The sequence below is a fragment of the Podarcis pityusensis genome (genome assembly GCF_964106645.2).
Source record: "Podarcis pityusensis genome assembly, chromosome: 5".
NCBI lineage: Eukaryota > Metazoa > Chordata > Lepidosauria > Squamata > Lacertidae > Podarcis > Podarcis pityusensis.
In genome coordinates, this window is record NC_138032.1 from 20092815 (window position 1) to 20104837 (window position 12023).

The following is a 12023-nucleotide window of genomic DNA, read 5'->3' on the forward strand; positions in this document are numbered from 1 at the left end:
TGCAACGGCTGCTGGTTCCAGCTGCAACCTTTGCTGGTGGGAGAGGAAACCTGTGGATCTAAAAGGGATTGGACAAATTCATGGACAACAGGTCTATCTGCCTGTTAGTCATGATGGTGACCCACATGCATGTCACTTGCTGGGGACGAAGAGTAAGAAAATATTATTAGTTCCATGTCCCGCTTATTGGCTTTGTGAAGGCTACCCTGTGAAGACTCAATGGACATTTGGTACGATCCAGCAGGGCTCCTCTTGTGCTCAGGTTAAGTGGATTGCCCCGTCCGGTTAATATGAGATACAGCTGGAGAAAAGGGTCGCCTACATGATGCCCATTAATTGGGGTGGGGAGGGCAAAGGTGGTGCAGTGAGGCAAAGATGAGGCAGAGGAAAGGGAAGGCAAAGAAAAGCCAAGCAAAGTCTGTGGCAAAGATTATTAATAGCAGGACAAGAGTCCCCTGGCCTAACAAGAAAAGCAGAGGGATAAAACATATAAATAGGCTCTGCCCTTGATATGAAAAGCAATTACCTGTCCCTGAGAAATGCATCTTTCTGTGTGAAGGGACCTTTGCTGACATGCTTTTCATTACCAAGTTCTAGACTCAGATTTAACACAATAAAAAGTTATTCAGGCAAAAACAAACAAACCACAAAAGGCTCAAAGAACCCAGATAAGACTAGAAAACAAACACATCATCTCTAACTTAATATATCTCGCCATTCTCTACTGTGTATCAATCCTGTACTAATTTAACATGAAGTGGACTTGAAGGCAATTTAAGAAGCTGAGGCATTGCTTCACGTCTTCCTCTAGCTCATTAGTTTTAGAATGTAATGTAAAGACAAAGGCCAATCAGAGCTAAGTGAGGCTCAGGGTGAATTGCTTGCCAGTTTGCAAGGTAAAAAACCCTCAAAGTTGACAAGGTTAAGATCATTCTAAAAACAAAAGGAGGAAATGTGCATTGTACGTTGTGCCAAAGCTGACCTGAGAATAAATCTGGGAATGAAAATAAAGTTTTGGATTTGTTGGCAAGGAGACCCATAGCTCAAACATACCTGTGTTCTGCATTCTCAAGTAAAGGGCCAGTTTAGGTTAGGTCTGAGTCAAAGGTCACCTGATATTGGAGCTACTCCTTTAATGTCTGTAAAGGTAAAGGTACCTCTGACCGTTAGGTCCAGTTGCGGACGACTCTGGGGTTGCACGCTCATCTCGCTCTATAGGCCGAGGGAGCCAGCGTTTGTCCGCAGACAGCTTCCGGGTCATGTGGTCAACATGACTAAGCCACTTCTGGTGAACCAGAGTAGCGCACAGAAACGCCATTTACCTTCCCGCCGGAGCAGTACCTATTTATCTACTTGCACTTTGACAAGCTTTCAAACTGCTAGGTGGGCAGAAGCTGGGACCGAACAATGGGATCTCACCCCGTTGCGGGGATTCGAACCGCTGACCTTCTGATTGGCAAGCCCTAGGCTCTGTGGTTTAGACCACAGCGCCACCCGCGCCTGTAGAAAATACTAAACATCAATGGGCTGGTTGCAGCACATGTTGTTGTTGCTGCTGATGACAGATTAATGAGTATCAGGGTGAGGGCCTTCTCAGTGCTGGCCCCCATTTGGAATTCCATTCCCAGGGGGATATTATGCCATGTTACAATTGATTTTAAAGTAAATTCTGAAGGTATTTCATTCCAGTGTGCCTTTGGTGGAAGTATCGTGCTTGAGGATTACAGGGCTAAAGGTTTTAGCTTCATGATTTTTAGCCTAATGGTGCTGCACACCTGGCCTCCTTCCAGTGGCTTTGCTGTGATCACCAGGAGGGAGCTTGACCAGGAATCTGAACCCACGTCTTACTCTGTCCAACATTCTATCCACTCTTGTGCTGCTCCTTGGTTAACTGAGGTTTACCAACTTTTGCCAATTTCCCTCTCCCTCCTGCCTACTCCAGTTCCACCTTCTACACTGTTCCAGAAAGTTAAGGAACCATCTGGAAGACTGTGGGGGCAGCACGGGGGGGGGGGGAGTCCAAAAAAGTCCCCCCCCAAAAAAGTGGCTTACTTGATGACTCTGCTTGTGTGTGTTCACCATGCCAACCTTCCCACTGCTTTGCCTCTACCCTCTTCTTCCCAGTAAGCAACAGTAAGCCATCTGCTGGGAAGCTAGCAAAGCAGTTCTGCCCACCTAGTGAGCCATTTCCGCCAGCTGCAGGATGTCTGCGCTGGCTCAAAAGTCATCTGTTGACAGAATGAGCCTTTTCATCTGCAGGAGGCAAAGCCTAGACCCAACCCAATGAGACTGCAAAGTTACAGTTCTGAAACTTGGTAGATGTACCTTCTACCACAAAAAAACAAAACACAGTCTTAAGTTCCTGCTGTGGGGAAGCAGAATTTTCAGAAATTAAAAATGGACACTGCATCACAGATTTACTAATGATGCAACTTTCATTTCCCATCAACTTGGAAACACTGATCAATACTTCAACAAGATATCAGGTATAAAGTAGATTTGTCAAGATGCGTTAAAAAAAGTCATCCAACTTCTCATTTTCTGAACGACGCACCCCCTAACCACTTCATCAAATGGCTGAAATGTTGCAAGATGATTTTAAACACTTACCATTGCAGACCAATTTAAAAGCCATTTGGAGGAGCCCAGTCATTAAACTCATCTTCCATTTCCAGATTTCCTCAAAAATAGTTTCTCCTTTTTGACATGTTAAAAGTCAGAAAACTCCCCAAGTTTTCCTGAAAAATTACTTGCCTACAGTACTTGATTCTAAAAGATAACCTTTTTCATTTTCCAAAGCACTCCAGCGGTCAATTTTGTTTTCAGTGTATCCCAAAGCAACATAAGGTAATTTAGAATGTGGAAACAATTTACAATTGACTTTATATATAGCCAAGGGTGACAAAACCTACATGACTTACATAAATCATTTTGTGCATGTGTTTGACATCATTTTGTATTAACCTAGGGGTAAAGACTTAGTAAAAAAACAACAACCCTTTCTAAAAAATGTCTGCAACATATTTTGGACCATTCAATCATTCGATTAAATATTATTGGCTTGTTTTTTATGGAAAGCTGTAATAGGACAACTACAAAAGGGGCTAGTAAAATTTGCATAATTTGGAAGAGCAGAAGACATAAAATCTATACTAATTTCAGTTTTGCATCATTAAACATGAAGTATTGATTATTGCTCCTTGCAACAAAATTTATGAAGCCAGCCATGTTGCTGTGTCCACATAAAGTGATTTTGATGTTTTGCCCTGAGACCTCAAGTGCCGTAAATGATGGCTGCTGGTGACAGGCTACAGCTGAGATGGTGTTGTTCCAATTCACAGCCTTAGGAGATACATCTCCTAGATTATGCCGGGAGTGACCCAGCTGCAAACTCCAACTTCAGAAAATTAAATTGGAAGCAGTCCAAACTTCTGTTGAAATACACGGTGAATTACGAGGCTTCTATAAACTTGTTATAATGTAAATGTACTGTAAAATTCAGTGCGATACCTCTTCTTCCCAACCCCGCTGTTGAGAAAGGACATTAATAGTTAAAGAAATGGGGGGTCCAAAAATGCAACCTTGCTTTTTGAAGTGCGGAAGTGTTACTCATTTCTTGCTTGTGTCTATGGAGTTTGTAGATTTATATTGTTAAGGAATAATATTGTGGTGCCGTACGCAAGTGTTACTTGGGAAAGTCTATCAAGGAATGAAGTGCAGTAGGCCATTTTACTCTCCTCTAGGTACCTCTGCCAACATTTCTTTCACACAACTGGCGATGTCCATGTGTTTTCCTAGGCAATGTCAGAATCAGACCCTCACAACTTGATCCCATTATGCTCTGGTAACCTTTGAATTTGTTAGGGGCCAAACATTCAATAACTATATATTTTTAACAGGGACTCCCAAACTATGTTCTGTGGACCATCAGTGGTCCACAAGCTGCATTCGGGTGGTTTGCAGCTTGTCCACATTAAATATCTATTATTAATTTTAATTCTATTTTTATTGCTTCTTTTCTTTCTTATATTGTACGTTATTGTATTTCCACGTGAATTACACGGGATTCAAACTGTACTACAACAATACAATATACAAGATAAAAAGAAGCAATTAAAACACAATGAAAAATCACAGAGCACCTATCAGAGTGCATGTCAATTCCTACAAAAGCAGACCCACCCAGACCTTCAGCAATTTTCAAGTGGGAAGTGCTGGGTTTACAAAAAAAAGTGTAAATTTTCATTAAAGTATTCTTCCTGGACAATCTAGAAAAAGGACAACATAAGAAATGCATAAAATTGATCAGCATATTAGGGGCACCCAGCAGATAAAAAATAAATAAATACCCACAGAACGTATAATACTTAAAATGTCTGAGCAAATAAAAAATGTTTCACCAGATGCCTGAAATGACGTAACACTGGTGCCTGGTGAACCTTTCTGGAAGGCATTCCATGATCTCTCTCTCTCTCTCTCTCTCTCTCTCACACACACACACACACACACACACAGCAACACATCATATTTCTATATACAAATAATAATAATAATATGAGAAACTTTCAGTTAGCATTTTAGCCTATGCAAATGTACAAAACTGGTAACTCCAGCCAAGAGAGCCTGAAGTGTAATAACACATCTAAATGTAACTTTCTTCTTATCCCGGCTTTCATCTGCTTTGTGGCTCTTACATGGTTAATTGTCCCTCTCATTTAAGGGTGAGTTGCCATGGTGATTGTTCAGCACTGAGACTGATGGACTAATGAGAGAACACAAAAAGTATTGCCTGCTTCACAGAGGCTGACAGTGTCGGTAAACTTTGTTCTTTAAACCAAAAGGCCCACACTTGGGAGAATAATGTTATCAATGGCTGTCGGTGACAATGGCTTTATATGCGTTTTGCCTCTAGGGGAGGGTTCAGTTGAACCCAGGTCCTTCTTTCGGGCTTGTCTGGTTTGTCACTGTGGAAACAAGATGCTTCACCACATGGGCCTTTGGCCTGACCCAGAAGAGCTCTTCTTATGACGTGGACTTACCAATTATTGTATCTTTTCCAGCAGTCCAATGAGGCCTAATACAGTGGTGCCCCACAAGACGAATGCCTCGCAAGACGGAAAACCCGCTAGACGAAAGGGTTTTCCGTTTTGGAGGTGCTTCGCAAAACGAATCTCCTATGGGCTTGCTTCGCAAGACGAAAATGTCTTGCGAGTTCCTGCAGGTTTTTTTTCCTCCCCCCCCTTTTTCCCAAGCCGCTAAACCGCTTATCAGCTGATCCGCTAAGCTAAGCCGCTTAACAGCTGATCGCTAAGCCGCTTATCAGCTGATCCGCTAAGCCACTTAACAGCTGATCCGTTAAGCCACTAAGCCGCTTATCAGCTGATCCGCTAAGCCGCTTAACAGCTGATCCGTTAAGCCACTAAGCCGCTTATCAGCTGATCCGCTAAGCCGCTTAACAGCTGATCCGTTAAGCCACTAAGCCGCTTATCAGCTGATCCGCTAAGCCGCTTAACAGCTGATCCGTTAAGCCACTAAGCCGCTTATCAGCTGATCCGCTAAGCCGCTTAACAGCTGATCCGTTAAGCCACTAAGCCGCTTATCAGCTGATCCGCTAAGCCCCTTAACAGCTGATCCGTTAAGCCACTAAGCCGCTTCTCAGCTGATCCTCTAAGCCGCTAATAGCGCTAATCCCCTAAACTGCTATTGGGCTTGCTTCGCAAGACGAAAAAACCGCAAGACGAAGAGACTCGCGGAACGGATTCTTTTCGTCTTGCGAGGCACCACTGTAAATTGGCACTCTGTCTCAGACATATGTAGTTCGTACCCCTTGCTTAACCTGATGAACCAGGTTAGTTTCCTCAAGAAAGCTTTAAAGAGCTTAAGACCAGTTTTCTTGAGGCATCGCCCTAACACAAATACGTCGACTCAATTGCTTCAATCTGCAGAACTGGCACAGGTTACAGGTGCCAGATGATACCCATTCCACACTGGTAAGAAATCGATATTTTCATATGGCAGCACCTACACTCTGGAACTCCCTGCCTATTGACATCAGACAGGCGCCTTTGCTGTTTTCTTTTTGGCACTTGCTAAAAAAAATATTTAAGTAGGTCTAGCCAGACATGTAGGGATGTGGGTGGCGCTGTGGTCTAAACCACTGAACCTAGGGCTTGCTGATCGGAAGGTCGGTGGTTCGAATCCTCACAACGGGGTGAGCTCCCGTTGTTCGGTACCTGCTCCTGCCAACCTTGCAGTTTGAAAGCGCGCTAAAGTGCAAGTAGATAAATAGGTACCGCTCCGGCGGGAAGGTAAACGGTGTTTCCATGCACTGCTCTGGTTTGCCAGAAGCGGCTTAGTCATGCTGGCCACATGACCCGGAAGCTGTCTGCGGACAAACATCAGCTCCCACGGCCTATAGAGCGAGATGAACACCGCAACCCCAGAGTCGTCCGCGACTGGACCTAACGGTCAGGGGTACCTTTACCTTTACATTTGTCCAGACATGTAGAAATTGGCATGTGTTTCATTTTATTATGACCCAACCGCTCATTTTAATTAAATGCTGATTTAATTTAATAAAAATAATAATACCTATTTTTATTTTTTATTGACTTTTTTTTGTAAACTAGAAGTTTAATTTTTTGTAAGCCACTTAAGGCTCTGTTTCCAATCAAGCAGTATGTAAGTAAGTAAGTAAGTAAGTAAGTAAACAAATAAAATTGTTTTCCTCACCACAATTTAACATATTATTCTCTTAGTTTTGAAATTAATTACTCTACCAAGTACTGAGACTAGCTGCTACTCTCATAAGGAACAGCAGCGTTCCTCTGTTTTTAGACTGTCCCCTTTTAGATGAGTTAATAAACCTATTTTAGGGTATAAACAAATTTTTATCTTCAAATGTATTATTAATTGTTCCTAAAATGTTTATAGCCTCTTCACAAGACCACAAGCATTTGGAATGCTTGATGCCTGCCGACTAACACTGATGATTGATGGTGGAAGTTTGCATCCTGTACCTCCTGCAAAAATCTATAAAAGAACAAAAATGAAGAAAGTTTTAATTTATGGCAACATCAAATTGTTTCCCTGACAGGGAAGTCATTGATTGTTCCTTTTTCTTTCTTTGAAGCTGGTCTGGGACCGTAATAAATTTCATTTCATTTTCTTTCTTTTATTTTTCTACAATTTTAAATTATTTATTTATTTATGGTTACAAATATGTATATGCACTGATTTGTCTATGGAAAAATAAACAGTTTGCACCGACCATTCCTCCCCCAGTGCTTTTCCCAACCCATCTGCAGTAGCAATTTTTGCCTTACTCCTGCTGCAGGAGGGGCAAACAAAAGGACTAGGAGAGGGGTAAAGGTAAAGGTAAAGGGACCCTTGACCATTAGGTCCAGTCGTGGCCGACTCTGGGGTTGCGGCACTCATCTCGCTTTATTGGCTGAGGGAGCCGGCATACAGCTTCCGGGTCATGTGGCCAGCATGACTAAGCCGCTTCCGGGGAACTAGAGCAGCGCATGGAAACGCCGTTTACCTTCCTGCCGGAGCGGTACCTATTTATCTACTTGCACTTTGTGCTTTCGAACGGCTAGGTTGGCAGGAGCTAGGACCGAGCAACAGGAGCTCACCCCGTTGCAGGGATTCGAACCACCGACCTTCTGATCGGCAAGTCCTAGGCTCTGTGGTTTAACCCACAGCACTACCTGCATCCCTAGGAGTGGGATGGACAGGGCCAATTGCTGATCCCTTGCCTCTTCAATGAATTGGTGCTTTCAAAGCTCTCCACTCTGGGGGTTTCAGCAGTATAGAATCATAGAATCATAGAGCTGGAAGAGACCACAAGGGCCATCGAGTCCAACCCCCTGTCAAGCAGGAAACACCATCAGAGCACTCCTGACATATGGTTGTCAAGCCTCTGCTTAAAGTATCATTCAGCTAACATAACAATCTGTGTCCCTGTTTACACGGAGTCAAGCAGTTATGCTCATAGAGTTGTTCACGTGTAATGCTCAGAGTGTACAGTTTGTGTTCCTGTGTACACAACAGCTGAGCTGCACAAATCAACAAATGTACGCTCTTTCACACAAGCACTTGTAGAGACAGCTTGCACCTGTATTAGGTGTGAACAAGCTTTCTCTGGGTGGCAACCTGGCAGAGCCAGTTGTTGTTGTTGTTGTATCATTAGAGGTGATAAGAATATACAGCCGGGCGCATTGGGGTGCTTTCATGCATGCATTTGTATTTCTAAACAACATACATCAATCAAACACCAATGAAAGTCAGAATAGAGGAAGGTGTCATGTTGCACAGAAAATGAAGCCAAGAGCACGAGCTGGAGGGCAGGAATAATTGGAGCCTTTCAAACTGGAAAGATATAACTGCTAATTAGAACACCACTGGGATAAACATTACGCTTTGTGGATGCTTAGTGGAAATGGTTAAGTGATGGCACTGCAAGCAAGATTTCTAAATACCTACCCGATAAATGGAATACACTTACGGGAGCAGTAGCCACCAAGCAATTAACTCATACTGTTTATTGCTCTTCGTTTCATTATTCTCCCTTCTAGCAGATGCTGCAGTTCAACGTGTGCCCTACTATATTTTATTAGGGGCTGTTCACAGGGCAATAATCAAGAGTACTGTGACCATTTCAAAAACACATCTTTAGCACCAGCACAACAAGCTCTACATTTGGCAGAGCACAGCCACCATGTGAGACAGAAGAGCACCATCAATAGGCTATTGCACATTATATGTTTCTGGGCTGGAACACTTTAGGACCACAGATGGAGGATTACATTTATGAATGTTCTATTGAATTAGGGTGGTTTTTAAAAAAGCCCTTTCACATACAAAATTTGCCTGCCAGGGTGCTGGTCCTAAGAAAGCCATCTTCCATAAATACTCAGACCCTCCAAGTGTCCCTATTTTCCAGGGACAGTCCTGGATTTACAGAAGCCGTCACAGTTTCTGATTTGATCCAGGAATGTCCCGCTTTCCTTTTGTTGTTGTTTAGTCATTTAGTCGTGTTCAACTCTTCGTGACCCCATGGACCAGAGCACACCAGGCACCCCTGTCTTCCACTGCCTCCCGCAGTTTGGTCAAACTCATGCCGGTAGCTTCAAGAACACTGTCCAACCATCTCGTCCTCTGTCATCCCCTTCTCCTTGTGCCCTCCATCTTTCCCAACATTAGGGTCTTTTCCAGGGAGTCTTCTCTTCTCATGAGGTGGCCAAAGTATTGGAGCCTCAGCTTCAGGATCTGTCCTTCCAGGGAGCACTCAGGGCTGATTTCCTTAAGAATGGATAGGTTTGATCTTCCTGCAGTCCATGGGACTCTCAAGAGTCTCCTCCAGCACCATAATTCAAAAGCATCAATTCTTCGGCGATCAGCCTTCTTTATAGTCCAGCTCTCACTTCCATACATCACTACTGGAAAAACAATAGCTTTAACTATACAGACCTTGCCCACTTTCCTTTAGGATGTCCCTATTTTCACTGGAGAAATGTTGGAAGGTATGGTAGGAACAGGGCTTTTTCAGCTGGTACTCAGTGGAACTCAGTTCTGGCACCCCTCAGGCTGGTGCCACTGCCATTATAATAGATCAAGGGAAGCATTCCTGGTGATTTCCAGCACCTCTTTTTCTAGAAAAATAGCACTGGGCAGGATGTCCCTATTTTCATCGGACAAATGTTGGAAGGTATGCATACTGCCTATCTATAAACAGGGTGTGTGTTCTGTTTTACAATGTAGTCCAGACGTTCTGCCATCCTTTGACTCTGGGGTGGGTGCTGTTGCACTCAGGCCCTGCTTCCAGGCTTCTCAGAGGCATCTGGTTGGCCATTGTGAGAACAAGATGGTGGTCTGGGTTGGACTTTGGTCTGATCCAACAGGGCATTTCCTAGGTTCTTATAGCTACTCCACAGGAACATTCCTAAGATTTGGACATATGACTAGAATATGACTAAAAATCTTGGAGCTTTATAGATGGCAATTTTACTACAAATCCTTATACAGTAGTACCTTGGTTTTCGAACAGCTTAGTTCTCGAACGTTGTGGCTCCCGAACGCCGCAAACCCGGAAGTGACTGTTCTGGTTTGCGAACTATTTTTGGAAGCTGAACATCCGACGGGGCTTCCGTGGCTTCCGATTGGCTGCAGGAGCTTCATGCAGCTAATCAGAAATCATGCTTTGGTTTCTGAAAGTTTTGGAAGTCGAACAGACTTCCAGAACAGATTCCGTTCAACTTCCAAGGTACGACTGTATGCCTCGGCCTGGTATACCTGAAGGAGCATCTCCACCCCCATTCTTCTGCCCGGACACTGAGGTCCAGCACTTAGGGCCTTCTGGCGGTTCCCTCACTGCGAGAAGAAAAGCTACAGGGAACCAGGCAGAGGGCCTTCTCAGTGGTGGCACCAGCCCTGTGGAACGCCCTCCCACCAGATGTTAAAGAGATAAACAACTACCTGACATTTAGAAGACATCTGAAGGCAGCCCTGTTCAGGGAAGTTTTTAATGTGTGACATTTTAATGTATTTTTAATCTTTGTTGGAAGCCACCCAGAGTGGCGCGGTACAAATAATAAATTATTATTATTATTATTATTATTATTATTATTATTATTAACCAATACATTGGTGGGGGGCTGAGTTGAGGCTGGGCAGCACTGCTTTGTGGTGGTTCCAGTCCTACTTGGATGGTTGGTTTCAGTGGGTGATGCTTGGGCACTGCAGACTGCTACTGATCTCATGGAGCTAATTTCATTGTTCTTTAGATCCTGCGTGTGGGGCTTGTTACCTCCCACTGAGATCTTTCATGTTTCTCAAGGGCTGCATTAGTGATGACAATGGCAACGATCAGACAGTTTCGCTCAGATTGTAAGACAACAGGAGCACCTCCTTCATCTCAGATGGCACAATACTCCACTCCGTAGGATCCCATCCAGATATTCTCATATGACACAAATGAATTATGAACGAAAACCACGATAATGAATAAAGAAAGAAGAGGTGGAAGGAGAAGCAAAGTTCCCTGAGAGAACATAAAGAAGGCAATGGAGAGTTAACAGCTGACATTTCTTTTTATAACAGAGCACGGGCTAATAGAATGGAAATCCAAAGACCATTTCCCTATTTAGATCTCCCATCCACATGCGTCTCTGTGTTGAGACATGCTGTGCTCTGTCCCATTTCTTTGGCTAATAAGTTGTTTTCTTCCATGCCTACTGCCTCAGTAGCATGAAAAGAAACTGCAGGGTCCTATTGTTCTCCCATTGTAATGAGTTATCCCATACGGCTTTACGAGTTAAATAAAACACACACACAAACCCTAAAAATGGTACCACAAGGGGCACTCAAATGTAGGATACACACACACACACACACACACACACACACACTCCCCCCCTTATTTTTTTTACGAATCTCTTTTATGTTAGCTGCAGCGGTAGCTCTACATGTTAAAATACATCAGCTTTTTGACATGAGCAAAAGCTAAGAAAAGAGAATACGTTTCTTTTGTTTTGGGAGTTTTGCTTTGTTTGTTTTTTTAAAATACATGAATGTTTGTCACTGGAGATTGTGGCCACAAGTGCCTGAAGGAGGCAATAAAAAGGCATGCAAGCCAGAGCTAGATGAGAGGGTGCATGCGGCGCTGGGGCAGCCAGCACAGTGCCCTCCAGATGGCTCTACATTTCATGCCATTTCTTTGCTGTAGTGTTTCAAAACTGAAAACTGCCCTGAAATGCAATAAACAAACCTACCTGTGATTAACAGCCTGTATCAGCCAGGCTTGGGCTGCACTGTGCTGCTTTCTAGTTCCCAGACAATCCTATGCATGATTGCTTAAAAGTGAGCCCCACAGTGTTCAGGGGGTTTAATACAGGTAACTAAACAAAATTTCAGCTATAAATCTCTTTTTCTTAGAGGTCCTTTACGGCCTTAAAGTTACTCTAATGCAGAGCTTCCATAACTTGGGTCTTCAGTTGTTTTTGCACTACAACTCCCATCAT

General features: G+C 43.5%; 1 protein-coding gene across 2 annotated transcripts in view; it reads right to left on the reverse strand.

The window, feature by feature from the left end:
• Window positions 1–12023, reverse strand: part of LOC308478366 (schwannomin-interacting protein 1) — a 378978-nt gene that overhangs the window by 306317 nt on the left and 60638 nt on the right. The window lies entirely within an intron of this gene.